Consider the following 24,852-nt stretch of genomic DNA (forward strand, 5'->3'; position numbering starts at 1 on the left):
TGTGGCTTTCACCATATGCTATTCCTCCAGGAGTAATTCCTCTGGGGTTCATGTGTCGCTAAAGGATGAAAACAGGTACAACGGCACAGTGACTCCCCCTTCACAAAGGAGATCGGCTCTGCGAGGCCTCACTGGGACATTGTGTCTTTGTGAGATCACTCTGGAGGGTGTGTGCACCCATGGATATGGCAGAGGTCAGTCACTCCACGAGGCAGTAAACACACGTGTGGGCCCGCGTCCGGCATAGCCCAGCCCAGCACACCATTGTACAGCGATGTTCTCAGGCAGTAGAAGGAGTATACAGTAAAATAATGATAAAAGGCGTAGTACAATAAATACAAAAATCAATAGTACAGTCCCTTAGTGACATCACCGAGCATGCACTGGGCACAGTCGGGCTGTGCTCCTATACGACAGGCAGCGCAGAGGGTTTGCTCACACCCCATTGCCAATGGCTACACAGACAACCTCACAAAAATATTGATCAGGATCGGTTTCGGAGTACTTGACAACGCAGCTGAACTGCAGTCTCAGACTCCTTACCTATAGGGTAGGGAGGGAGTTTGTACACCACACTGAGGTCAGATGCCCCTGTGACAAATAAGCAAGGGATCCCCCCCGGCCAATCTACCCTGATAGCACTTTGCGAGGGCCGCACCCCGTATCTGGAGCAAGAATGTTCCATTCATGCCCACTTGTGAGCTGCCCAACCCAGACACAAGTTATGCAGTCTATGACAGTGTCAACTGTTCCCAAGCAACTTGGGAATGCTGTAAGGTTATTTTTTTCCTTACAGCTGGTTGACTTTTCTGGACATATAAATATGTCTCCATTGTAATTGTCCCAGTTTTAAACACTGGAAATGGAGACACTTGGGAAAGGGAGGGAGTGAATGCTGAGAGTTCATCTCAACTCACACAAGGGGAAAAACCAGGGAGGCTCAGCTGTGGCCACCTGTTAGTCCTCTCACTGTGATTGTTCCACCTCAAGCATTTTCTTCAAAAATTCCATTTGGCTCAAAAAGTTCGTGGGTATTTCAGTGACAGGGAACAATCTACATTTTACAAATCTCCTGGTGACTCAGGAGATGGAGATCAGGAGGATTGAGGTCCAGGCTACCCGGGCATAAGGAAGACCCTATTTCAAAAATGACCAACACAAAAAGGTCTAGGGGAGAGGCTCAAGTGGTACAGCACCTGCCTAGTAAGCATGAGGACCTGAGTTCAAACTCCAGTACCACCAAAAAAAAAAAAACCCATCTCTGCAGGGGAGGAAAAGAGCAACATGGCGCTCCTATTACTCCTCTTTGTCTGTATCATCTCACCATTGTCCACCTCCTTCCTTCCCCCAAACTAGGGGCTTGGAGGAGCAGCCTGTGGTGGCCTCAAACTTGTGAACTTCTTGCCTCAGCCTCCCAAGTGCTGGGATTACAGTCTTGCATTACCACACCAGCCTGAAGACTTTTATTTATTTATTGACAGTATGAGGGTTTGAACTCAGGGTCTTGCACTTGCTAGGCAGGTGCTTAGCACTTGAACCACTTGAACCACACCCCCAGCCATTTTTTTCTTTAATTTATCTTTTAGGTAGAGTCTCACATTTTGCCCAGGGCCAGCCTCAGATAGATATCCTCCTACCTCCACCTCCCATGTAGCTGGACTGTTTTCAAGATGGGATCTCACTAACTTCTTTTCCTGGGCTGGTCTTGAACTGAGATCCTCCCATCTCTCTGCCTCCCATGTAGCTGTGATGCACCACCATATCCAGCATGAAAACTTTCATAGATTAAAAACAGTAGTAGGGTTCAAGGTATAAATCTGTATTGGTATTAATATCATCACCAACATTTCCAAAATAGCAAGAAAAACAGAAATTCCAGGGCTGAAAACCTTGCTGATGGAGATGTCAATTTAAGAACAAAGTTGAACAGGATTTTGGAAGGTTGGTCATAAGCATAGCAAGTTGAATTCAAAGGTGTTGAGTTTTAGGTTAGTCCAGAAAAGCTGACACTTTGGTTTCCTGAGAACCCATTCAAAATTTTAGAAAAATTGGTAAATATCATCTTCCTGAAGCAGTTTTTCTCCCTTAAGATAAAGATGTGGTTAAGACCGTATGACACTTCGGCTGAAGTATGTTAACACACGGTTAGACAGACTTTAAGACGGTGACAGAGGATCCATCAGGAGGTAAAGTCGCTGAATGTTTATAGCCTGAGCTTGCTATGGACACTTTAGAGGAGTGAATAAGAAAAAAACAACGACAACTGTCATTTCCATTTACAAAGGTAAATTTTTCCCATAAGGGAGGATACGACGCTGAGGTAACGCGGTGTTGAAATTGCTTGACGTTTAATGGAGGCTAGGGGAGGGCTTACAGTGCCGACACCTTAATGAATCAATGGTCATTATTGTTTCAAATCCCCATTTGCCAACTCTGAGATATTAAAATAGGGACACAGGGAACATTACAAACTGTCATTTGATTATTTAATGTGATTTCTGAGGCACCAGGAAAGTGTCTTTGAGCAATAAACTCTGTCACGTGATTACTGTTCCCTAAAAGTGCCATTTAGGGGCATAATTCCTTTGCTTTCAGACACGGATGTCGTTTAAAATGTTAGAAGTAACTGTTGCGCTGGGGACAGTCACTTACACTTAGCATGATGTGCCTTCAGGTTTTGTGTCAAGAGGGATTCTGTTTGAATAAGATGTAAACTAGGAGGCAGAGCCCTCCAGTGACAGGGTGGGAAATCCCAGGTGAACCTCTGGCTCATGCCCCAGTTTGGTCTGGAATCAGGACTGCAGAAAATACCAAGAACAAACCTTGAAAAATGGGGAAACTGAAAACTTTCTACAAAATGTGATACAGCAATATGTTATTGGTCGACACGATTACGTAAGTAGGGGAGAAAGAAGACAGATGTAGAAGGAAGAAGTTACCCTAATACAGAACTGGAACCATCCAGAGTAAACCAGGTCTGAGAGAGAGAGTTCATAGCGACATCCCAGCGCCAAAAGCAGCACAACGTGGGCGGGGCTGTTTGGTGGGAACTCAGTCTCTCCATGAGGTCAGGGCATGGGGTTGAAGGCAAGGCTACACTTCCTGTGGACTACATCCCTGAGGTCAGACTCGCTTTTCTGTAACACAGCTTGAAACTGAACACTCAGATTCTTAGTCACACCATTCCCCTCAGATGTGATGACCCAGGTAGAATATACTCAGCCAGGTAAGCTGTGGCTTTGTCCACCCCTGCCCGAGGTGGCTTTCCTTGAGAAAGAACCTGTTCCAAAACTTGTAATTTGCACAGCTCTCAGTTACAACAGCCTGAGGACTAGCTCTTAGACTTCAGACTTGTAAATCAGCCCAAACTCCCTCAAGTTCCTCCTTGAAAGGGTCCTGATCGTGTGAAGAACAGCCAATCCACCCCTCGGGCCTGCTTCCTCCTGCTAGGCCATGTAGAAAGGAAGCAGAACAGGGGACTTTCCTCGTGCATTAGTCTCCTCTGAAAGGTAATCAGAGGGAAGGCCTTTCCTTCTATTATCCTGCTGATCAATTTTCTGGGGGACTGCCTCTGAATACAGATGTTGTCAAAAGAAGCCAAGAGCCCAATATAAACAAGAATTCTCAAGTAGTACTGTTCAGCTTACCTCATTCCTGTGGCTAGCACAGCTAAGGTACTAGAGGGCAGGGAACCCTCACAGCCTGTGGTTGAATTTGCGTTCACAACTGAGTATCTTCTACCTGCTGAATACCCAAATAGGCCAGGAGGCAAGACACTTTAAATTCTGTCTAAATGGGATTGTACACTGTGCAGTCCTTTGCTCCAGCTCTCGGTTGTAAGAATTCATCGTGCTAATTTAAATTGCTACATAGCTTTCCTTTATAGAAATATATCATCATTTATGTGCTGTGCTGCTGGGATGAGCATTTGGGATGCTGCCTGTTGGAAGCATGCATTACTTTCCTGTTGCTGCTATAGCAAATTAGCACAAATCTAATGGCTTAAAATAACACGGATTTGTTATCTTACAGTTCAGAAGGCCAGAAGTCTAGAACAGGTCTGCTGGGCTGTTAGACTTTTGTGGAGAACCCATTTCCCTGCCTTCAGAGGCCACAGATGCCCTGGGATCCGGATCCCTTTTTGCATCTGCAATGCCAGTAGCACGGTATCTTTTCTCCCTCTATAACTCTGCTTTCATCCTAATTTCTACCTTGGCCTTCTGTGTCCTTCTTATTCGGGTCCTTGTGACACTGGGACACCTGGTTATCCAGAATTGTTCAATTTCAACCTCCTAAACTTTACCATACCCACAAAGACCACTCTGCTACATAAGGTGACATATTCCTGGTTGAGATAACGCCCCTTGGAGGGCATTTAGCCTACCACAAAGCTTTAGGAAAAAGCTAATTATTCGCCATGTCTTTGGGGGCACGCGCCCCTTGTTTCTTGAGTGGAATTACAAAGCACAGGGTGCACGTATGTTCAGCTTTACTACATCCTGCAAAAGGAGTTTTCCAAAGTGTCCCTCAGTCACATTGCTGCCGACACTGCAGGGGAGTTCCAGGCAACCTGGGAAGGTATAGAAGTAGCTCATTGTGGTTTTAAGGTGGACATCTTTGATGAATACTGACGCTGAGTGTATACTTATCCTCTCTGGTGAACCGTCAGGTTTTGTTTGTCTGTTACTCATTTTTCCATTGTGTTGTCTTTTCCCTTATTGATTTCAGAAGTTCGTTATATATTCAGGATCCACGACTTTTGTCATTTATACGTGCCACTTAAATAACTCCCCCTACCTTCTGGTTTGTCATTTTACTCTTTTAATGTTATCTTTTGAGACATAGAAGTTCTTGGCTTTAATGCAGTATAATCCCTGCATTAGTTTCAAGAAAAATTAAAAATATTTTTATTTCAAGAAAAAGACTTTCAAGAGAAATTAAAAATATTTTGAGCTGAATTAAAATGCAAGCACAACATATCAAAATTCATGGAGTTAGGCCAAAGCAGTGCTTAAAGGAAAATTTATACCACTGAATATCCATACTGGAAAAGAAGTAGCCAGGTATGGTGGCACACATTTGGAGTCCCAGTCCCTGAGAGATCTAGATAGGAAGACTGCAAGTTTGAGGCCAGCCTGGGCTCCATAGCAAGTTACAGGTCAACATGGGCTACATAGCAAGACCCTAGCTCAAACAACAACAACCACGAAAACAAACAAAACAAAACAAAATAAATAAAAAGAAAGGAAAAAGTCAATGAGGGGAAAAGATCTGAGATCACTAATCTAAGCATCTATCTTAGGAACTAAAATAAGAATAAGTGAAACCAAAAGCTAGCAGAAGAATAAAAATTATAAAGAACAAATGTCAGTGAAGTAGAAAGCAATCCAAATCATAAAAGCAAAAGCTGATTCACTGAAAAGATCAATAAAACTAAAAATCTCAATCTCAACATTTTGCTGGTTTCATAAAACATGTTGAGAAGTGTTTATTTTTTTCTATTCTTTGGAAGAAATGAACTGCTAGAACAATCTGCCAGCAAAGCTATCTGAGGTTTTTTTTTTTTTTTTGTGGTTCTTTTGTTTTTGTCATAGCATTTTTAATTGGTGGATTTATTTTTTCTTTATTAATTATAAGTATATTTGGATTTTACACTTCTTTTATCAGGGTCAGGCATGGTGGTATACCTCTGTAATCCCAGCTACTCAGGAAGCAGAGATAAGGATCACAGTCTGCAGCAGCCTAGGTAAAAGCATGAGACCTTACCTGACAAACTAAAGCAAGAAGCATGGGGTGGGTTTGCTAGAGGTGTAGAGCACTTGCTAGCAAGACATTTCTTTTGTTAGTTTTTGCAAGGCATGGCTTTTAAAGCAACTAATCTACTTCACTAAAAAATTGAATTTACAGGCACAAAATGTTTCATGATATCCTTATTGTTTATTTAAATGGAAGTTGGATAGTGATGAACTTTTTAATTTCTTCTTTATGTTAATTTGTCTTGTCTTTTTTGGTTTTTTTCAGTTACAGATTTATTTTGTTTTCCACTAATTTCTAATTCTTTTTTCTCAATTTCCCTCTTTTTAGAGTTAGATTTGATTTTCTGATTATTTTTAAAATTTCTGGATGGATTCTTAGATCATGATTTTTAGTCTTTTTTTCCCCCTTTCCTAATGTTTGCATGTTAAAGCAGTAAACTTCCTTCTAAGCTCGGCTTTAACTGCATCCCACAAGTTTTGAAACACAGAAATTTAATTGTGGCTTAATTCAAACCATTTTCTAATTTCTATTGTGATTTCTTCTTTGACCTGGGGCCATTGTAAGTGTAATGTATAATTTTCAAACATATAGGGGTTTTGTTTTGCTTCACAGTGGTTGGAGAAAATACTTTAATCTTGATGTTTTTACATTTTGCTCAGCTTCCTAGCTATTTTCAGAAATAAGTTTGATAGAAAGTAACCTATTCAGCTATTGCCAGAAGCATAACCATCACCAGTGGATTGTGACACCACCACAAACCATAGATCACCTGTATCACATTAGAAAAAAAGAAGCCATAGTTACTTTCATGGTCAGAGAATCTCCAATGCCCACCTTCTGTTACTAACCCACCATTTATTACAGTTACTATTGCTCTCAAGTCCCCGCTGACAGACACCACATTTTCTACCTAAACATATTCCCCGGTACCTGTCTTGATCCCCTCGTGCTTCAGTCGTCTTCTCCCCCTTGTTGACAAGTGGCCAGTACCCACTGTGATTATTCTTGGCCTCTGATCACTTTTTCTGAAATGTCTACCCTTTGATTATTTTGTCTACTGTGTAAGAAAATGAGGACTTAAGCATTAAAGTAAAAAGGAGGTCATCTGTCTGTCATTATCACTGCCTCAGACATCAGCAGTGACACAGGTCATATTTTTGGAAATTCAGCTGGCGTGAGAAACAGGGGCTTCATCTCCCTGGTAGAGGTGGGGTGGGGGCAGGGACCTGAGGATTCACAATGACTTGTTGGGGACATTACCAAAGGGACTGTCAGCTCTATCAGGGAGTGTATCACATGGCCCGGACGGCCCGTGACACTTTCAAATTCCCATTCCACTTCCAAAATCTCAAAACTTGTGCACAAGTCTAGAAACATATTGCTTTGATGTAATGTAAAAACTAAACATTTGCTGTGTGTCACAGGTGCTACTGCAAGCCTCTGAGAAAGGTAGCACTCTGAACTGCAGCTAGAAGTCATTGTGATATTCCTATCCATGGGTTCCACGGTGCTGCTCAGACCTGAGTGGATCCTGGGGAGACGGCAGTGCTGTCATTACTAGATTCCCCAGGGCAAAACAAAGACAGAGACAGAAAACTTCTGATGAGAGTGGAGTGGGTAAAATGTCTCCAGTGTGATGGATTTCTTGCTTTCTTCTCAGATTTATTTGGAGAGTAATGACTACCATCTTGGCTAAAATCTATTCTAACTGTCAAGCTCATCAAGAAAAGACCATCCCACCAAGTCCCTGTGTCACCTATTCCAGGATTCAGTCCCTCTACTCCAGCCTAAAGCAATTTCCTCTCCATCTTTCCTCAGTGGAGATGGATACCAGCTGGTCCCTAATGCTGTAAAATAGCCACCAAGCTATTGGACACCACCAATTCTGACCTGTTCCTAGGCCTTCTCCCTGTGGTAATCACTGTCCTTTAACCTTTCTTCACTGGCCCTGAGTGTCAACCTGACCCTAACTAATCTTGAATCTTCTCTGGACAGAATGAATATGGTGCTGAGTACAACCATGAGACAAAGCAAGGAGACATTTCACCAGAATTGTGTCCGCTGCTGGAACAGGGCCTTGACTTTGGAAGAAGGAAGAAAGCCCAGCTCCTGCTGGTGAGTTGCCTGCCAAGTAAGGCCAACATGATGATGTCATACCCCGGGGAGCAAAGAGAATATTCCAGGGTTTGAAACCAGCTCCCCAGCCAGATGAAGCCAACACAGCCCCAGAGCCTCGCCAGCCAAACCAGTTGTAAACAAACCGAAGCAAATATGAATGTGCCATTTTGTTCAATGAGATTTTAAGTCCTGGGAACGCCAAGAATATGGTATACATCTTTAGGGTCCACGAAATACTTCTTGTGATGTGTCACACGTCACAAGCAGTAAGTAAACATACCAACTTGTAACCAGAGGACATCTCCCCAGCTTCTTTTCCTTATGTGAATTTGCAGCGACCTATCAGCCAGAGAGGAGATGATTTTCCTAAGTTCTTCCCTTGGTTTCTAACTTCAGCTAAGGTCTTTGAGGGGCCTCCCTTGCCTATGGAGCTATGAGCCAAATGAGAAAGAAAGCAAGAAAGATGGCAGTGGAGGCTACCAATATCACTGGGCTACACTGACACTGAAGATGTAACTTACACCCGTGAGCAGATAAACCTCCCAATTCTGAACCCCCTTCCCAGCAGCTTGGACCACAGTAGCCTCCCTCCCCAGCCAGCCCACACTCCAACTCACGCACCCTCTCTTCTTTGGTAGGGTAGCTCCAAAGAGGAGAACAGAGGAGGCCAATGGTACTAGCTTGTTCACTTAAATTTCTTGTCATCCAAATCATTTGATCTTCTCTGAGCAGGAGGAAAGGGAAGTCAGCACGTTACATAAAGAGAGTCCCCTCCCCGAGAGAACCATGGCATTAGTGAATAATTGTACCTCAAATATGACCTTTGTGCTCTCCTCCTTACTGCAAACCAGTCCTCACCAGTCCACATGTAACTGCCCTTAGCAAAACTCATCCTTCACAGGCGCGATAGCGTGTGCGCCCGGGTGCGCATGTGTATGAGTGGGCATGAATTTGCACATATGTGCATGAATGTATGCTTGTTTATGTACATTCAAGTGCATATGTATATGATTTTACGGTATGTGCATTGTGTGAATATGTGTATGGATTTGTCTGTGATATAAGTGTGTGTACATGTACATATGTGTGAGTCATGAATTTATGTGTGCGATGGTCCATGAAAGAGTGTAGGGGCGAGTGTACATATGTGTGCACACATGTGCTTGATCATATGTGCCCTCAGTACAAGTATGTGTCAAGCTTTGGAACCAGGCTTTGGATACTTATTTGGACATTTCAACAAACATTCCTGGGTACCTGTAATTGCCAGTGATGGTGGCAACCACAAAGGGGAGTATTACATTTCTCTGGACTCAAAAGGCTTCTAAGCTAGCAGGAAAGAAGCAACCATGTGCAGTGCGAGACCAAAGATGCTAAATGCCATACCAGCACAAAGAAGATAATTGTTCTGATCTGTAGGATGGCAGGAATATAAGAGGTGACAGAAGAGAAGTTCAGGCAAAGGAATTACATGAGCTCTAAGTAGAGTCAGAAATATATAGGGCGTGTTAAGCAATGGGTCATTGGTCATGCCAGGCACAGAATTTAGTGAGAGTTGCAACACTGGGTCAGATCAGGGATAAGATTAGCCTTTCTTCACCATATTTCAGGGTACATGGTGGTGAATGATGGGCACGGCTTAGTAAGCATCATTGCCTTACTAAGAAACATGACCCTCTCAAGGAAGCTAAGAATGGAGACGGGGAAGGATCAGAATGGGGTTGTGAGTTTCAGGTTAAGAGGCTATGCCATTGGGCTGGGTAAGACAGAAGGAGGGCCAGAGCCAGGTGACAGAGAGAGGGCAAGCAGGGACATATTGTGTAGATACACTCAGCGGTTTTCTATGAGAGTGACGTTTTCCAGATCTCATCACTGGTTGTGTAATGGTGTCACCCTCAGAGGATGGAATTCCTCCTTGTGAGGATGATGGGTGAGGAAAATGAGCCTTATCCTAAAGTACTAGTCTGTCCTGATAACCTCTCAGAGTGACACTCTAGTAACCCTAAGGCCCACAGAGATGCTGACTTTTGGGAACTATGACTTCTCTCTGCTATCCATCAAAGAATGGGTGTTTCTCTTGTCACCATGCCTCCTTTTCCCAAGAACACTATTCGCTTTTGGAGGAAGCCAATTTCTCTTCCATCTGGAACCTTTTGTCTCTAATGAGTCTATAGTTCTGACTCAAGAAAAGTCGCAGTGCAAGTCTTCAGTGGGGGCTTTGAAGTGGCAGTGTTTTTAGAACGAAGGAGAGATTGCTCTTACTAGCAAGTTGCATTCAAGACAGGAAAGTGGGCATGATTAGTGTCAGATGACCTGATAGTGATGAAGAGACGCAAAACCACATCGGTCATGTCAAGGCACACTTGTGAGTCCAGGGAACAGTCAAGTTCCTGGAGAAGAAAGAGCAAGGGTGACGTGAGTCACACATGGGGCTCTCCTGAGAGATCCAGGATGCAGAGGTAGAAGACTCAATGTGTCCAACCAATCCGGAAGGTGTTGGGCTGCAGAGTCCAGAAGAACCAGGGGCTAAGGGCAGGACGAAGTTAGGAAGACAAATACAGTGGCAACTGAAGCAGACTCCAAGAATGGAGAGTGGTTAGACAGAAATAAGTCAGGACCCAGGCAGCTAAAAACCAAGACTGGCTGGTTTCCCAAGGAACTGAAAGAGACTTTAAAAAATCAAATGTCAAATTATGCAAAGACTCATGGGTGGGGGCTGTCTGTGGCTGTAAGGGATGTGGTACAATCTCAGAAGGAGCTGCAGGCACTGGGGTCCCTTAAGCCCAGAGGAAAGAGAGTAGCTACTGGAAGACAGAATGCAGATCTGATGCCTTCATTAGTATGTAAGCAGTAGATGATTGATTGATCGCTTACTTAAATCTTTTAATTCTACCTTGGAATGGCTTTGATTTTCTGTTTTTTCCCCTCTTTTTTCCCTTTCCTCTGGCAACTGCTCCCGCCTCAGTAAATGGGAGCTGTTGCTATTTCAGCATCATTGCTGAGAAGGGTATCAGAGCATCTTTGTGTTCCTTAGATGTTTAGCATCATTTCTGGTAAAATTACCTTTTGGTCCAAACAAAAAAGCAGATAACTCACTTTATCTATGAGGTCTTTATCTTGTTCACAAACCAAAATTCTCATCCATTCCAATTTTCATGGCAATTCAAAGAAATTGCTAGAAAAAAAGTGGACTTTGGAAAGACATATTAAGCCTGCACTTTGCTCCTTGCTACACACATGTGCCCTGGAAACCGTGCAATTTCTGATTCTGTTCTGTGGTGATTACAGAAGCAGAGTGACTACTGGGCACTCTGAGCTTTTCCCTGCTTTTAAGGAGGTGGCTGGTTTCTACTTCTGTTTTTAGAACCTTCAAGAATGATCTCCAGAAGCGAAGGGTCCAAGAAGATATTCAGAATCTCAGAATTTGAGAGGACATTGGTGTTATCTAAACCCTTCCCCTGTCAGATTAGTAGTAGACTGAGGCTGGAAGAAGTGTGGCTGGCTGAGGTCCGTTAGCTGAGTGGAATGTTAGTGCTTTGAGCTGAGCATCCTGAGCTCTGCTATGTCACACCTCCTCAAAAGAGATACTTGCAGTGGCTCCAGATACAGAAAGGAATGCAAAGGAAGGCAGGCGGGTGATTAGAGTACAACAAAAAGCAATCAAAATGAGAGGTGCAAACTAAGGAAAAATCTTAAACAAAAAGCTGCAGATGGTATTTGCTCCCTGGACCAGGTGATCACTGTGCTAAACATATTTACACATCCACAAGACAAAGCACTCTCCAACTGTCTGAACACACGCTTCTCAAAGGCCTCATTAGATTCTTTTTCCCTCTGCAAAAATGACAAGCCGTTTGAATCCTTTTCTAAGCACCCAATGTTATGAAAATGCAGGTACATAAGTTTAGCTTTCATCTCGCTCTGTTTTTATCCCCAGAACAAAGAAAAATTATAAGCATTGTGCTGAGAGGGGAGGTGGAAGCACCGCCCCCACCTCCGGTTTTTCCGTTGCTAGGGTGTAAGACCACGTGGGCCATAAAACTCTCTCCCATCTGGCTGGTGTTTGAAACTTCTCTGGGACCCAGTTTTTACAGTTGAGCAATTAATTTTCTCTAACACTTGGGAGCTGTTGAAATAAAGGAGATTTCAGAGAAAGTTCATGACCTTTTTTGCCTTTGTGTGTTTTACTGAGAACTGACTCCCAGTGTTTACTGGGGGAAAAAAAATCTATTAAAATCTCTTGGGTGACTACTTCAACAGGCTGATTTCATTTTGAAACTAATCATTCATGCTTTTGAGAGGGCAATGATAAGTGATGTCATCTCAAATATTAATATTACTGGATAGCAAGGTTTTTACTGAGATTCAGAATTTTATGACAGTATTTCAATAATTCCATTATGTCACATCTGTAACATTTGAAGTCTGGTAAAATGGAGAGAAAAGCAACATTGTTTGATATAGTAGAATAAATATAAAGTCTCTATGATTTATTTAACCAAAAAATCACTTGGAATTATAGACAAAAGTAAAAAGAGTAAAAAATTTGTTGCTCTAATAAAAGACACAAATGACCAAGCTGGTAAACAGCATATATATAGATCTATATTCTGTTTATATACATCTATATATACATACACCATGTTTATGAATGGGTCAACTGAGCACAGAATAGATATTGTCACTAAATTACTCTAAGTCAATGTAATTTTCACCAAATCTGAAGGTGACTTTTAAATTAGGAAAATTAATTGTCAAATTTATGAAGAAGAGTAAAAGTGCACAAAAAGCCAAGGGAATTCTGAGAAAGAAAAGCAAAACATACCTCAATCAGTTAGTCACTCATATTGCAAAGCACAAATTGGGGGAGGGGTGTAGCTTGGTGGTACAGCACTTGTCTAGCATGGGCAAGACCCAGGTTCATCCATGGCACCCCCAAAACAAACATAAACATAAGAAGAGATAACAGACTAATGGAGAAAAAAGAAAATTCACAACCAGAAGCTCATGTATGTGGAGAATTAGTCTTTGATACAGTTGGCATCACGAATTAGAAGAAAAAGATTATTTGATAGTAGATATTGGAAAATGTGGCTCATGCCATGAAAATAGATTTGACTAAAAATTGGAAATTTTATTTTAATAATATTATATAATAATAGGTAATGGCAATATATCCTATGATAAATGTAAGTTTTTATATTGCCATACATTAAGTATTTAAGGATTTGAATGACTTATTTAAATAAATTAAAAATCACAATATAAAGAAAGAAACGATAAATATGTTTAAAAGTACAAAATACTAAAAATAAACACAGTTTGGAATGGTGCAGTCGATGGGGGAAACCCACATTCTGCTTTTGTAGCTTCCCCCATCATGAGGCAGTGTCTTGGTTGCAGACCTTGAGTTCGGGCTTGGCTCTGGTGCACTGGGCACTAGCAAGGGTAGAGAAGCAGAGGCTTGTGAAATGCACATACACCAGCTATGCCCTTTCCTCTGAGTCACCATGGGGAGTGTCCTAGTGAGCCTCCTGGAGGATGGGAGGCCCAGCCATCCCAGCTGAGTTCCCTACCAGGTGTGTGAGGCCAGCCAAGACGTCCAGCCTCAGCCAATCAGGCCTCATCCAGAAGAAGCACCAACCACTAAACCACAGCAAGGAGTCAACACTGGCATAAACCCCATGATTGGAATGGTGTGCCATATAGCAAGAGCTAGGGCCATAGACAGTACAAATCTCAAAGGAGAAATAGATGTAACAACATCAAAAGAATGCTTACCACTGCATGGGGTGGCTCACGCCTGTAATCCTAGCTATTCAGGAGGCAGAGATCAGGAGGATCGAAGTTCAAGGCCAGCCCATACCTATCTTGGTGACACCCCAGAGAGTGGGGTCTGTCAGTGTGTTTGTAGAAACATTAATTGCCAATTAAACAGTTGGAAACAGTTAGCCTTTTAGTGAGAGAGTGGTAAGGAGAAGGTGGCGTATGTGTAGGATGAGAAAACCAGGCTCTTGTCGGAAGTAGACAGTACGATGCACTTATGGCAACATGGCTAGCTCTCAAAGACCTTATGCCTAAAAAAATAGGTGGAACGAGATGTATAGCCCAGCACCAGTTGTGAAAGTAAAGTGTGTACATGTGACAGTGAGTGGGGAGACGCACATTGAAACCCATGATGGTGCTCATGAGAGGAGAATAACATGGGGAATGAACTATAATTAAACAAAATCGAACAAATAGCTTTATAACTGTACCTACTTTTTATGGCTCTGTGAGTCTTACTGATCAAGATATGATTTGGAAAGCCAAGTAGAAAAAAATATACACAGGAAGAGTGTCCTTTATAGAAATAGAACGCAAAATGCAGAGTGAGCCCACCAGTTTTGGCAACGTGTAGCTGGTGCCACTAGCATCGCTGTTACCTGTAACTCGAAATGGAGGCCCCCCCGGGGAAAAGAGAGTAAGACAAAGGGCACATTTCCTCTCCACACAGGAAGAGTTCATGGGGGATGGGGAGAAACCCCAGGCTTGTTGCTTAAATCATGTATTAGAAGCTAATGTCTCTCTTTGCTGGCTCCCAGTGTATTCTGTTCTCTGGCTTACATATAAAGTCAGTATCTGTACTAGGCCTCATAGTTTCTACCACTGTTTTTTTCCAGTATGGGACTTGAACTCAGAGCCTTTACCTTGAACCACTCCATCAGCCCTTTTTTGTGATGGAGTTTTTCAAGATAGCAGCTTGCAAACTATTCTTCTCAGGCTGGCTTCAAACAGTCATCCTCCTGATCTCTGCTTCCTGAGTAGTTAGGATCACAGGGTGAGCCACCGGTGCCCAGCTTTTCTATCATTCTTGAGCATAACTTATTTCACCTAGTTTACATCCAGCAGTAAAACCAAAACCACACACACACACATATAGATATGTATGTAGGTATTCTTACTTGAAAATGACATTCACTATATCACTGGTTAAGTTTTTCCTAGCCATTTGGGTTTGTGACCCTGTAGAGTAACCCGTGATGAGATGATAGTTGTGTGTGGTGGGCTTGGGTGGGGACAGTGTCAGGGTTAGGCTGGGGTATAGGGCTAAGCACTTGTGCAGACAGAATCCAAGAACTCTTAGAGGGGGCTGATCAGAAAGAGATCAGCCAAAGAGTTAATGCCATTGGCCTCTGATGTGGGGTTGGTGGCCTGGGATGAGTGATAAGCAACACCACCACCAGAAAACAGTGGAAAGAGATGCTCTGATTTGGTGGTGCACAATTTCCAACCAACTGAACTGTTCATAGGAAACAAATCCCCTACAGCAAGAACCTACCACCAAGCCCACCACCTAACACTTTTAACCAGATGGCTCAGCTTGAATCCCCTGAATGTAAGACAATTCCGTAAAGGAAAATCGACTGATTCTTAAAATTAGAACTAACTCAATTAGCTCAGATTTTTTTTTAAAGTTTGCTTTGGTTTTTACTTTAATCACTGAATAAGGTCCTTAATGTGAGAACCCTATGATTGCATAAAGCAGGATGCCAGGTTAAACATTACTGGAGTCCTAGGGACATTTCAAGGCAATGAGTGGGGAGAGAAGTCAGGTCCCTCAGTCTATTGGAGTAGTAGAATACAAGGAAATTTAAAATTCCTTGTTTAAAATTTCCAACATTGCTACATTGCTGTTATTAAATTGAGCAACAAATAACCTTTCTTCCTTCTTTTTTGGAAAGTACTGGGTTTGAATGCAGGGTCTCACCCTTGCTAGGCAGGTGCTCTACCACTTGAGCCACACCTTCAGCCCACTAAAGAACCTTTTCTAAATGTAAGCATTCCTTAGGGAAAAACAAACAACATACTCATGTTTCCTCTACATCAAGCTTTGGAGACTGGTTTCCCAGGAGACCATGATCAGGCTGCTTTTCTCCCAGTCATGGTAAGGTTTAACTACAGGCATACAAACACAAGAAAAATGATCTGCTCAGTAATAGATGGGTAGATGGAAACAGGATCCTGGGGTTGGGGGGAACTTGGAGACGTGTTTTGTTCATCCTCTCAGTTCTTGAGCCACACCTAAACTCTTAAAGCCTTCAGGAATTTATTGTGTTGAAGATCTCCAAGGACAATGCTTAATTTGTCTTAGAAATTCATTCTAGTGTCTAAGAATACTTACTGTCCGGAAATTCGGCTTTGTGAGTAAATTCAGGCTCCTCTCACACCCATTTCCTCTGGCTGTGATCTCGGGGTGGTGATGGTGGGGGGAGATGGAACACAGCTAAACACACATTGGAGTACACCCAGTGAACACACGTGAAGGTCACCAGCAAAATAGCTGCTGCCCATCTGCCTTAGCTTCTCTGCTCTGCATTAAGTGATCCCAGCCCATTTCCTCTCCCCATGGCTTTCATTCTCTGAACTTAGGCCTACCTGTGCCTCATCTTTGATTAGTAGTCCAGTAAAAGGTTGATTACCACTGGTCTAGGGTGACCACTTTTCTAGGGACTTCCTAGCCAGGATGATAGGATGCGGGGCTTTCAATGGTAAAGCCAGGAAAGTCCCAAGTAAACTGAGATGATTTGGCCTCACTGGCTGTCTGAAGAATAGATGCTTCCACTGGAGGAATGACCTCCAGGGCTAAAAGGGGCATCTCAGTGAGTGACATGTCACTAATCTGGAAAAAAGGAGACCAGTCTCAAAGACCATGCTTGACATTCTGTTCTCAGCACAGACCTGCATCTGGAGGAGACAAACAGAATATCTGTCCTACCTTACATATCATGGTGATCCCCAATGCTGTCACTCAAGTGAGTAGACACAGCTGAGGAGATGACACCTGTGGCTAGAAAAAGGAATCAGAAGCAAAATGGGAACAGATAGGAAGTCTGTGAGGGGGAGAAGAAACCGCACAAAAAGGGGAGAGTGTCACACACACAAAAAAGAGAAAATGGCCTGACAGGTTGATAAAAAGGGAACAGGAAAAATTGGCTAAGGAGCAAAAAATACAAGAATGATGAACATGAGAAACAGGGAGATGCCTAAGGAGGTGAGAGAAGTAGAGGAGATGAAGCCACCTTCTGCCCTGGAGCATCAGGCAGAATCACTGCCCTACCCACCCTCTTGGTATTTCTGTACAGCCTTTAGCAGAATAGTTACTGGACTCTGGGATTTCTTGGACCAGAAAAAAAAATGAATTAACCTAAAGCTGCATAATGCTTAAAGTGCTTTCTACCGCAATCACTATTTCCAGACGCAAAGGACATTGTACATCCTCAGAGTCAATGGCATTGCTTCCCAAGAAACCAGCAACAGGACATCCCTGTGCACGAGTAACGTTGTCCGTCCTTCTCCCACTTTGCTGAGTGCTGTGTTGAACATGGTTTGTACCCTCCAACTCATGCTGAAATTCACTGTGGCAATGTTAAAAAGTAGGGTCTTTAATTGCTAAATAAGGCATTAAATGGTATTAATGCCTTCTTGAGGGAGTGTGTCCTTGTTTTCCAAGGACTGGATTAGTTACCTAGAGAGCTGGTTGTTATAAAGCAAGGCTATTCCTCGTGTTTTGCCTTTTCTACACACTCCCACACTTGTCTTGTTGACTTTCTCCACGTTATGAAGCAGCCTGAGGCCCTCACAAGCTACAGGATTTAAGTGTTTACCCTGCTTTGCTTCAGTCTTGCTTTGATCCAATCCTTCCTTGCTGTCCTGCTCCTTCCTTTTGTATGTTGGAAATATAAAACTTCCTTTTTAATCTTCCAGGAGTTCACAGTTGTTTGCCTTGAGTCTCAGAGGACACTGTAAATTTGAGCAATGATAGCACGCTTAAGACTGTGGGGACTCTTGGAGATGGACTAAATGCATCCTACATTATGAGGTGACCATGAACCTTTTAGGCCCAGAGGAGAAATGTTATAGGTTGAAGGTGTTAAATACTTGGTCCCCAGCTGGTGGAACTGTTTTGGGAGACCGTGGAAACTTTGGGAAGTGGGGCTTAGCTGGAAGAAGTAGGTCACTGGAGGAGGGTCTTTGAGAATTTCAATCCCTGGCCTCTTCCTGTCTCCCTCACTCTACTTCCTGTCTGCCATGAGATAAATGGCCTCCTCCTTCAATGCTTCCACCATCCTGGTACTCTGTCCAAGTACCCATGGACTGAACCCTCTGAAACTGTGAGCTAAAATCTTCCCTCCTTTCAGTTGCTTCTGTCAGCTATTTGGTCATGGTAATAATAAAAGTAACTAATAGAAAATCAAGGAATGATGAAAACTTTGTCATAGACTGGTGCCAGGTCTTACCCTAGCATTTGAGAAGCACTGCTTTAGTGAATCTAAGAGTTCAGTTGCATGTTTCTGTAGGAAAAATGAGAAAAAGTTAACACTTACGGGATGCTGAGCATGCAGCTGTGCTCAGCCATCACCTCATGAAATCACCTCACTAAGCCCAGTTCTACTTGGAACCTCCTGTTCCAAATACAGCCCAAAAATTTTAGAAACTTGCCCATGGTCAAGTGGGACAGCCAAGTCTCTTGGCTCTAGCACTATTGTTTTAAGTCACTATGCAGCATGTCACAAACTTGCTACTTGATGGGTGGTAGGGACAGTCCTCTAGATTTTCTGGACAATTTAGAAAGATGTTCATAAGCTCTATAGCAGTTTTGGTGATACAAGAGGCCCTCTGGGACTATCTTTTCTGAAGCAGAAATACTTAGGAGAGTCAAACTCGGTGGTTGCTGTCTCCTCTGTCCTGGTCCTCTGCCAAGTTTACTCCTTGGTCTGACACTCTTACCCTGGCTTGTCCTCAGCTCCTCCTTTTTTACCCAGGGTGGAGGCCTGTTCTCTCAGCTGCTATTCATATCTGTATTTGTTCAGAGGCTTCCTTCCTGGCTCCCTTTCACTTCAAGATCTTCCCTTTCCAGCAGCTCTGGCCTTGATGTCTAACCCCGACCATAACTCAAAATCAGAACCACAGAAAGATAATGTCAGGTAGAAATTTCTTACTGATTTTTCTTTACTGAAGGCTTGGTTCCCATAGGAGCAATGCTCAGGTGAGAGCTGAGGGGATTAAGTGACAAGTACACAAAACTAGGCTTTCTTCTTCTTTGAGCCAAGGTCTTAACAGTGTCTTAGTATTTTATCTATTTGCCACTTGCTGATTTTATTTTATTAGCAAACTAATAATAAAGGGAGCTTCCACTGTGGCTCTTTTATAAGCTTGAGAGACAGAGTCTGTACTCATGCAACACGCTGCAATGGAAGCCTGGGCGTGGGAGTCCTGACCAGAAGGGGGTTAAAATGATGCCCCAGCGTCGTTCCAGACAGAGTTATCCTGCTTTATAAAATCTCAAGTGCAGAATCTTCCACAGTCAGCTGTTTTAGCTCAACCCAATGTTTAATAAACCTATGGTCAAGTAATTTTTCATCCTTCAACACAAAAGAAGTTTTAACCTCAAGAAAACAGAAGACCCCATCGTCCATGTTTCTTTTTAGTGTAAACCTCTTGTTGGAAGAGGTTCTGATCTTTTCTCATTTTCCAATCCTTAGAAATGGGTCTTTCCATTCTCTTTTGAACAGTCCTAGACTTGGAAGGAATATCAGATATATTCAGTTTAATAGTTGTCAGGTCTGGCATTTCAAAATCACCTGAGAATCAGTGTAACATCCAGTCAGCGTCTTTGTGTGTGGGCCTCTGTGTGACTTTTAACAACCCAGGTGAATTCGAGGCTGACATTGACCCAACACTCTTGATCCAGTCTAGCTCCTTCTCTACTTCCTTGACACAGGCAGATGGAACAGGTCTAACAAGAGTCACTCCTCACATCCCAAGAAAACCTTTCCCATGGTCAGAGCCCTGTGCATGTAAGAATATCTTTCCCTGAACTGAGTCAGACTTTTCCCCCTTGAAGTTTCTGTCAGTTACTCAAGGCATGGCTTCTGCTACCTGAGTAGTTCTCTTTTTTTTCATTAACTTTTCCAATACCAGTAATATACAAATTACAATTTCAGGACAAAATAGAGAACAAATCGTCCCTTTCCCTAGCAAGTGATCACATGCATAGTAAAAATACACATCCAATTGTCAAAAAGCTCTGCATCAGCAAATCAATAATAATAATAAAAACAAATTATCAAAAGATCTAGCTCAAAAACAAATAAGAAGAAAAAAAGATCTAGCTCAATAGGTCTCAAACTTTAGTGTGAATCAGAACTACCCAGAGGCTGTCTTAAAACCCAGATTGCAGGGCCAAACCTGCAGAGCATTTGATTAGGGAGGACTGGGCAGGTCTGGGAATTTAGTTTTGTAATTAGCACCCAGGCGATTGGCCTGGGCTCCACAGATCACACTTTGAGAACCACAGGGCTAATTAATGCATGCTAAGGGTAGCACTTAATCTGTGGAATGAGAACTACTGTGTAACAGTCAGCTGGGGAAGCTTTAAAAAATACACACTTTTTTCTAAGGCTTAAGAATCTGGAATGGCAACATTGGAGAATCCCTTAGTAAAATTTACTAAAATTTGAGACTACAGTTTTGCTACATTAAAGATTTAAAGGGATTTGGATAGCTATGTGTTCTCAAAGCAAGATGCCCAAAGCAGCAACCTCAGCATCACCTGGGGACCTTGTTAGAAAAATGCAAATACAATCATATTTTCACAGCCTGTAAGCCATTCTGATGCACACCGAAGTTTGGGACCCTCTGGCACAGGCTAAGCTCATCCCTCCCTGTTCCTTCCTATCCTGCCTCGTTCTTGCTGTGTTTTTTTCTTTTTCTTTTTGACTAGAGAACATGTTTATTTTTTGGCATTTCCTAAACTTCAAGGAGTTGACATGGCAGGTGGAGAAGAGGGTCTGAAAAAGAGAGTTCTGTTTTTGAAGGAACCTTATGTGCTATTTTGTTTTTTTTTAAATGTTTTAAAATTGCAATCATATATAAACATAAACCTTACCATTTTTAACCTGTTCAAGTGTACAGTTTGTGGCGTTGAGAACATTCACATCATTGTGTAACCGTCACCCTCACCCAACATCTTCCCAAACTGAAACTGTCCATCAAACAATAGCTCCCCATTCAGCTCAGGACATTAAGTGCTTTTGCATTGTCCACTAACATCCAGAAATCTCATCTTGCAGATCTGAAACTCTGTACCCAGCAAGCCACTCCTCTTTTCCTCTCCCTCCCAACCCCTGGTAACCTCCATTCTATTTTTTTGTCTATAAAATTGATTACTATAGGTACCTCATGTCAGTGAAACCATGTTGTCCTTTTGTGACTGGCATATTTCACTTATCATAGTGTCACTTTTAAAAGTAGGAGAAGCTGATTATCTCAGCTTTGAGCCCTTCCTGCTGTCCTACAGTCAAGTCTTCTCCTGCTGAGACCTAACACCGTCCTCATCCTGATGCACTGTGTTTCCCAATCCTGATAGCCAGTTGGGATTCTAGCATGTACAGACAGCCTCCTGGTGGACACTCTGGAATGTCTAAGTCCATATTCCCCTTCTCCAGCCTCCAACACCAATGGAGGTCCTAGCTCACTGTGTCTTTGGCATCTGGGGGCTGTGGCCCTGAGTTAGCACTCAGTGACTTCCCAGCTGGCCCCATTTTCTGCTATGCATTATGTCTGGAGCTCACATCCCAGGGAAGGTGGGAGGAGAACAAATCCGACACCCACCTTGAGCTGCAGCTTTGGGGCCCTCGTGCGACTGATTGGTGGGCAACCGAAGAAAGCTATGGGATGTCAAGTCTTCTAGACTTAGAAGACTCTGGGTTAGGGCCCAGTTTGACAGAGTCAGAGGATGTCATATACTGTCCTAGAGTCACACCAGCCATCCTGGAAATCTACATGTGTGACTAATGATGGGTGATTGCCTTCTAAAGGATACTTCCTAATTACACTGAATTTGTGATTCAAGTTCTTGGGTGAAGCCTGAAAAATCCTAATGGATACTGAAAGACAATACTTGCCAAATGAAACTTACTATTCTATAAATCAAGTATCCCCTTCATCTCACACTCACCTGACTCATCTAGCATGGTTTAGGAGCAAAAGCTTGGACTTTAGTCCAAGCTTTTAGTCCAAAAGGATTGGACTTTAAGCTCGAGGTTGAGGATAGCTACGGTCCCCTTGCACATGGAAGGTTGTGCCAGTTTGGCAAGACCAGATCCTAGAGAGTTCTACCAGGAGAAGGAATCTGGGAGAAAATGTTAAGTAGTGAGGTCTGTGGTAAAAGCAGTATAATGTGAAGAATTTAGAATCCAAACATTTGCCAGAATTCTTCTTCTGATACCCTAGAGGATTTGTTGTATGGGTGTACTGGACTTGTATGTAATTTCTGAGCATTATTTTCATCTTTGTAATATTTATTGAGAGCTATTCACTTAAGCACTGCATTGAAAGCTCTATGTAATTGACATAGCTAATATCTTTCATGGCATGCCAACTTTAATTTGTGTATTAAGTGAAATCTGGGAAATTGGTGACTTTCAAATGTCACTCTTCAGTTGTCAGCAGGACAAGGGACTATTCAGAAGAATTAATTTGATAGATACATTATTGCATATAACTTCTGTATTTCACATATAACACATTAAGGAAAATTATATTTTTGGAACCCATTTTCACACACACACACACACACACACACACACAAAGCTTGGAAGAGAGAAAAGAGATGAGTGCTATTTCAGGATTTGTGTTTTCAAAGAATAGCAGCTAAGTGATGAGGGAGCAAGTAGAATCAATTTTATAATTAAAGGATGCTATAGGTAGTAGGAAAGGGAAGGGATGATATAGGTTTGGAATGACAAATAAGACAGAGCCCTTACTTTTAATAAGCTCACATTGTAGTGGTTGTGAGACTGACGCACCAAAATAGTAAAGACCATTTTTCCAAATCCAAATTGGAGACACATGGTCTCAAAAAAGGGTGCACTTTATGAGGACAACTGGGCCACATGTTTGAAATGTTAACAGACTTCAGACATGGAATTACCATTCTTAGAACAGAACAGGGTAAGTCAAGCTTCTTAGGAGGTATGCGTGGTTGCTGTGTAGCTTCAGAGAAGAAAAGCTCACCAGGTCTCCTTAATCCTCCCAAGACGTGTGAAATTCAGCACCTACTTGGGGAACGTCTGCCCTTTGGTAGGCTACATTAATGGTTACTGTGGCGTACACCAGGGCAGCTATCCACTTTCCTTTTGAGCAGTCACATGCACCTGTGAGCTGGCTAGCTGGGCACGGGCCTTGAAGATACTTTGGTTTCAAGTATGTGTGGGGGTACTGTCCATTGAAGAGGCTCTGACACTTGGAAGTAGCACCAGAAGCCCAGGCTCTACTATAATTTCAACTTCTGAAATGCAAATTTAAAACAGTTCTTTAGGGGCTAAGGTGTAGCTCAGTGCAGAGTGAGAGTTTAACATGCACATGACCTTGAGTTCAATCCTCACATCCACACACACACAGACTGCATTCTGAACTCAGGGTTTCCTGCTTGCTAGCGCCTGCTCTGGTTATTATTTTGGAGAAAGAGTCTTGCTTGTTAAACAACTGGCCTGGATCATGATTCTCCAATTTGTGCTTCCTGACATCACTAGAATGATAGGTGTGTGCCACCATGCCCAGCTTTTCCATTGGAATGGGGTCTCTGGAACTTTTTGTCCAGGCTGGCCTTGAACCAACATCCTCCTGATCTTAGCTCCCAAGTGGCTAGCAGTCCAGGCTTGAGCCACCATACCCAGCTACACACACACACACACACACACACACAAATTCTTTAAAATAACATTGCATAAAATAAAGAAGAAGAAAAAGAAAAACTATCTGTTTTCTGTAGGGAAAGTGGTTATTTATATATTGCTAGTGGCACTAAAAATAGGTTTAGTGCTTGCTTCGGCAGCACATATACTGAAATTGGAATGATACAGAGAAAATTAGCTGGGCCCTGCACAAGGATGACACACAAATTCGTGAATTCCATATTTTTCTAGTAGACCACTTAGTGCCAGAAAGAAATTAATCATCCTGGCTGTTGGTATAATTACAGGCCCCAATATGGGAGGTAAAGCAAAAAATGGGGTGTTAGTAGTCATGGCCCAAATTGGGTGTTTTGTGCCGTGTGAGTCAGCAGAAGTGTTCATTGTGCATTGCACCTTAACTTGGGTCAGGGCTGGTGACAGTCAGTTGAAAGGAGTCTCCATGTTCATGGCTGAAATGATGGAAACTTTGGTCTCCAACCAAAGATTCTTTAATAGTCATGGACAAGTTGGGAAAAGGAACCTCTACTTACAATGAATTTGGGTGAGCCCAGCTAGATCAGAGGACATTGTCGCAAAGACTGGTCCTTTTAGCATGCTGGTAACCCACTTTCATGACTCTCTTCATTGGCCACTCAGATATGAACCATCAATCATCTCCACACCACAGCACCAACCACTGGAGAGACTTAACTATGCCTCATCAGGTGAAGAAAGGTGTCTGCGATCAAAGTGTTGGGGTTCATGTTGCAGAGCTTGTTAATTTCCCCAGACATGGAATTCAGGGTACCAAACAAAGAGCCCTGGAACTTGAGGACACAACAAAATGGAGCAATGGAAACGCACCAATAGTCTACAATAGAAAATATTCACTAATTAGTCAGTGTTAGCCTCTAGATTCTGTGAGAATATGCTAGCAAATGAAATATTTACTGAAGTAAAGTAGAACATGAAATTATATCTATTAATTGTTTATATGTGCTAATACTATATGTATTAATGCTCACTTCTTTGTGAACTGATATATACATATATCTCAATATTTAGCTAAAGAATTTTTATGAAAAAAAGCTGTTTAGCATTTACTAGGCTTTGTGTAGTTGCTCAATTTAAATAAAGGAATGCGAATTGAGTTATGAGTTTTCATTCTCTGTGCACTAAATGCTGGACCACTCATCTCCTAGAGACTGTCCCTTCCCTGGGATTGTGCCTGGCACTCTAGCATCTGGGACAAGCTAGT

The 24,852-nt window shown here is 42.5% G+C and overlaps 1 non-coding gene across 1 annotated transcript; it reads left to right on the forward strand.

Moving 5' to 3' along the window:
* The first annotated feature begins 23,739 nt into the window (after positions 1-23,739).
* Positions 23,740-23,842, forward strand: LOC141422818 (U6 spliceosomal RNA). The gene has a single exon (XR_012447540.1). It is a non-coding gene; the product is annotated as a U6 spliceosomal RNA (small nuclear RNA).
* Positions 23,843-24,852: the final 1,010 nt, after the last annotated feature.

This window comes from Castor canadensis, chromosome 4 (assembly GCF_047511655.1).
Source record: "Castor canadensis chromosome 4, mCasCan1.hap1v2, whole genome shotgun sequence".
Taxonomy (NCBI): domain Eukaryota; kingdom Metazoa; phylum Chordata; class Mammalia; order Rodentia; family Castoridae; genus Castor; species Castor canadensis.